Source organism: Syngnathus floridae, unplaced genomic scaffold, assembly GCF_059516105.1.
Source record: "Syngnathus floridae isolate MCC-2025c unplaced genomic scaffold, RoL_Sflo_1.0 HiC_scaffold_25, whole genome shotgun sequence".
NCBI lineage: Eukaryota > Metazoa > Chordata > Actinopteri > Syngnathiformes > Syngnathidae > Syngnathus > Syngnathus floridae.
This window is the reverse complement of record NW_028284054.1, coordinates 1,072,522-1,077,500: the sequence shown is the minus strand read 5'-3', so window position 1 is coordinate 1,077,500 and position 4,979 is coordinate 1,072,522.

Sequence of the window (4,979 nt, the reverse complement as noted above, 5' to 3'; positions counted from 1 at the left end):
GAGTCAGACTCGGTCGTCGCGGCCCGGCTGAGGCTCGCTTGGTCGAGGGGGCGCGGCGCTGTGCCGGCGACTTTGCCCGCGCGAGGCACGTACGCTGTGGTCCGAAGGAAGAAGCGCGCGTCCCGAGTCAGACTCGGGCGCCGCAACCCGACGGTATCTCGCTGCGGCCAGGATGCGGAGTTGAGTCGGCACTGGGGGGATCCGGGAAGGACGAAGGGGCGGCGGCCAACAGTCGCAGCTCGTCGCCGCTGTCACCCAGACGGGAAGCTGCGCCCCGGCCGAGTCAGACTCGGTCGGTGCGGCCCGCTGCGGCCAGCTGGAGAGTGAGCTACGTGCCTGTACCGTGCTCCCGACGAACCGTCCCGGGGGGCTGGTGACGTCGCGCGATCGGCGCTTGATGCTGCGACCGGGAGGGAAGCTGCGCCCCGTCCGAGTCAGACTCGGTCGTTGCGGCCCACCCGAGCCCGCACGCCTCACGCGGAGGGGTCATACGCCCCGGCGGCCACGATAGACGTCCTCCCGCTTCGCGGTGGTCGGGAGGGCTTAGCGGATAGGTGCAGATGCGGGGGCGGCTTCCCGAGATAGCCGTCCCTAGGTTAGGCGAGGGTTTGAGAAACATCTTTCGCGGTAGACCGGCGCGGCCGGCGGACGCCCACGTGGCGTGCCGCGAGTCGGATCGCGCGCTCGGCCTCCGTTGATGGCCGCTAGGTGCGTGCGTGGAATCGGGGCGTCTCGGTCTCGCTGCCGTACGGCTCGCGCTAGGCCTGCGGGGGCGGCGTCGGAGCGCGCGCTCGCGCGGCGGCCGTAGCGCTAGAGGGCGACCCGCAAGTGGGGAGGAACCGTCCACCCAACGCCGGCGCTAGCCGGGGCCGGTGGGGGCCCTACCAAGGCGGGTCATGGTCGCATGTCGGTCGGTCCGGCCTCTGTTTACCGAGGCGGCCGGCACCTCCATCTGCCTTGGATGCCCCGAATCCGCAGACTTTCCTCCGGCCTCAGCTTAACGAGACGGCCGTTGCCTCCATCCTTGGATGTTAACATTCGCAGAGTTTCAGCTCCGGGCTAGGGCGGGTGAAGTCGTCTCGAACCACGTGCCTGAAGGCCGCCTCGCGCCGGATGCAGGCCCCGCTCTGTCGTGCGGTGTGACCGTCCAACGCGGGCATCGCTAGATTAGCCGTGGCCACGATCCTTCCACACCGCGAGCCTTTCGCCCTCGGCCGGTGGTCGCTCAGTTCGCGGGCCGCTGATCCCGCTCCATCTCTCCGGCCTGTGTTTAAGGAGGCGGCCGCTCCTCCTTCCTTGGATGGACCATTCGCATATTTTTCGCCCGGCCTGTGTTTAAGGAGGCGGCCGGTCCTCCTTCCTTGGATGGACCATTCGCATATTTTTCGCCCGGCCTGTGTTTAAGGAGGCGGCCGGTAACTCCCTTTCTTGGATGAGACCCAACATTCGCATATTTTTCGCCCGGCCTGTGTTTAAGGAGGCGGCCGGTCCTCCCATTCTGCCAGTGTTCCTTGGACTTTGAAAATTTCAAAGTCTTTCCGCTCCGGGCTAGGGCGGGTGAGGTCGTCTCGAACCACGTGCCTGAAGGCCGCCTCGCGCCAGATGCGGCCCCGCTCTGTCGTGCGGTGTGACCGTCCAACGCGGGCATCGCTAGATTAGCCGTGGCCACGATCCTTCCACACCGCGAGCCTTTCGCCCTCGGCCGGTGTCGGTCAACGTGTGGGTGGGGGGGAAGGACGGCTGCCGGGAGCAGACAGCCGTCCCCGGGTGGGGTGTACAGTCCTTCCACCGCGGCCGCCGGGAGCAGACGGCCGTCGAGCGATTCTGCCATTGTTCCTAGGACTTTGTACATTTTAAAGACCCTCCGCGCGGGCCGCTGATCCCGCTCGGTCGCTCCGGCCTGTGTTTAAGGAGGCGGCCGGTCCTCCCATTCTGCCAGTGTTCCTTGGACTTTGAATATTTCAAAGTCTTTTCGCTCCGGGCTAGGGCGGGTGAGGTCGTCTCGAACCACGTGCCTGAAGGCCGCCTCGCGCCGGATGCAGGCCCCGCTCTGTCGTGCGGTGTGACCGTCCAACGCGGGCATCGCTAGATTAGCCGTGGCCACGATCCTTCCACACCGCGAGCCTTTCGCCCTCGGCCGGTGTCGGTCAACGTGTGGGGTGGGGGGGAAGGACGGCTGCCGGGAGCAGACAGCCGTCCCCGGGTGGGGTGTACAGTCCCTTCACCGCGGCCGCCGGGAGCAGACGGCCGTCGAGCGATTCTGCCATTGTCCCTAGGACTTTGTACATTTCAAAGACCCTGCGCGCGGGCCGCTGATCCCGCTCGGTCGCTCCGGCCTGTGTTTAAGGAGGCGGCCGGTCCTCCCATTCTGCCAGTGTTCCTTGGACTTTGAAAAGTCTTTCCGCTCCGGGCTAGGGCGGGTGAGGTCGTCTCGAGCCACGTGCCTGAAGGCCGCCTCGCGCCGGATGCAGGCCCCGCTCTGTCGTGCGGTGTGACCGTCCAACGCGGGCATCGCTAGATTAGCCGTGGCCACGATCCTTCCACACCGCGAGCCTTTCGCCCTCGGCTGGTGTTCGTCCAACGTGTGGGGAGGGGGTTAAGGACGGCTGCCGGGAGCAGACAGCCGTCCCCGGGAGGGGAGACTTCACGGCGGCCGCCGGGAGCAGACGGCCGTCGAGAGATTCTGCCAGCGTTCCTTGTACTTTGAATATTTCACAGCCGTGCTCGCACTTAGGAAATTTTCGAGCGCTGTGGCACTTAGACATTTTTCGTCAAGCGTGGCACTTAGAAATTTTTCGTCAAGAGAGGCACTTAGACATTTTTCGTCAAGAGTGACACTTAGAAAATTTTTCACTCTCTTTGTGCCTTCCAGGGTGCTGTGCAACCCTGCGTGTTGTGTTCCCACCGAGCAAGGGGCGCTGCTGGCGGCCATGACCAAGCGCTCGGCACCGGGCCCTTTCATTTTGTGGGGTAAATTTTGCGCCCCCCATGCTCGTTCTGACTATATTTTGCGAAAGGGGGGTAAATCGTTGATGAGTACGCTGACTAGGGGGACCAACCATCGTACTCTGGCGCACCTGAAGACCAAAGTTGGTACTGCACCCTACCCCTGGTACCCCAACCCCTGGTACCTAAAGAGGGAGAGGCCGAATTTTCGCTTTCGGCGGCCGACCGCGGGAACCAGCCGAGGCGGACACTTTTCGGCTCAAGAGCCGTTGGCACTTAGAAAAAATTCGCACAAGTTGGCAGGACTTCCGGGGCCAGAGGCCGAATTTTCGCTTTTGGTGGCCGTTATGGGGAACCAGCCGAGGCGGACACTTTACGGCTGTTGAGTCGTTGGCACTTAGAAAAAATTCGCACAAGTTGGCAGGACTTCCAGAGCAAGAGGCCGAATTTTCGCTTTTGGTGGCCGTTATGGGGAACCAGCCGAGGCGGACACTTTACGGCTGTTGAGTCGTTGGCACTTAGAAAAAATTCGCACAAGTTGGCAGGACTTCCAGGAGAAGAGGCCGAATTTTCGCTTTTGGTGGCCGACCTGGGGAACCAGCCGAGGCGGACACTTTTCGGCTCAAGAGCCGTTGGCACTTAGAAAATATTTGCCAAACTTGGCCAGACTTCCAGGAGAAGAGGCCGAATTTTCACTTTTGGTGGCCGACCTGGGGAACCAGCCGAGGCGGACACTTTTCGGCTCAAGAGCCGTTGGCACTTAGAAAATATTTGCCAAACTTGGCTTGACTTCCAGGAGAAGAGGCCGAATTTTCACTTTTGGTGGCCGACCTGGGGAACCAGCCGAGGCGGACACTTTAGGCTGGTTGAGTCGTTGGCACTTAGAAAATATTTGCCAAACTTGGCTTGACTTCCAGGAGAAGAGGCCGGATTTTCACTTTTGGTGGCCGACCTGGGGAACCAGCCGAGGCGGACACTTTTCGGCTCAAGAGCCGTTGGCACTTAGAAAATATTTGCCAAACTTGGCTTGACTTCCAGGAGAAGAGGCCGAATTTTCACTTTTGGTGGCCGACCTGGGGAACCAGCCGAGGCGGACACTTTACGCTGGTTGAGTCGTTGGCACTTAGAAAATATTTGCCAAACTTGGCTTGACTTCCAGGAGAAGAGGCCGAATTTTCACTTTTCATGGCCGTTATGGGGAACCAGCCGAGGCGGACACTTTACGCTGGTTGAGTCGTTGGCACTTAGAAAATATTTGCCAAACTTGGCTTGACTTCCAGGAGAAGAGGCCGAATTTTCACTTTTGGTGGCCGACCTGGGGAACCAGCCGAGGCGTACACTTTACGCTGGTCGAGTCGTTGGCACTTAGAAAATATTCGCCAAACTTGGCAGGACTTCCAGGAGAAGAGGCCGAATTTTCACTTGTGGTACCCGACCTGGGCAACCAGCCGAGGCGGACACTTTACGCTGGTTGAGTCGTTGGCACTTAGAAAATATTTGCCAAACTTGGCTTGACTTCCAGGAGAAGAGGCCGAATTTTCACTTTTGGTGGCCGTTGTGGGGAACCAGCCGAGGCGGACACTTTACGCTGGTTGAGTCGTTGGCACTTAGAAAATATTCGCCAAACTTGGCTTGACTTCCAGGAGAAGAGGCCGAATTTTCACTTTTCATGGCCGTTATGGGGAACCAGCCGAGGCGGACACTTTGCGCTGGTTGAGTCGTTGGCACTTAGAAAATATTTGCCAAACTTGGCTTGACTTCCAGGAGAAGAGGCCTAATTTTCACTTTTGGTGGCCGTTATGGGGAACCAGCCGAGGCGGACACTTTAGGCTGGTTGAGTCGTTGGCACTTTGAAAATATTCGCCAAACTTGGCCAGACTTCCAGGAGAAGAGGCCGAATTTTCACTTGTGGTACCCGACCTGGGGAACCAGCCGAGGCGGACACTTTACGCTGGTTGAGTCGTTGGCACTTAGAAAATATTCGCCAAACTTGGCCAGACTTCCAGGAGAAGAGGCCGAATTTTCACTTGTTC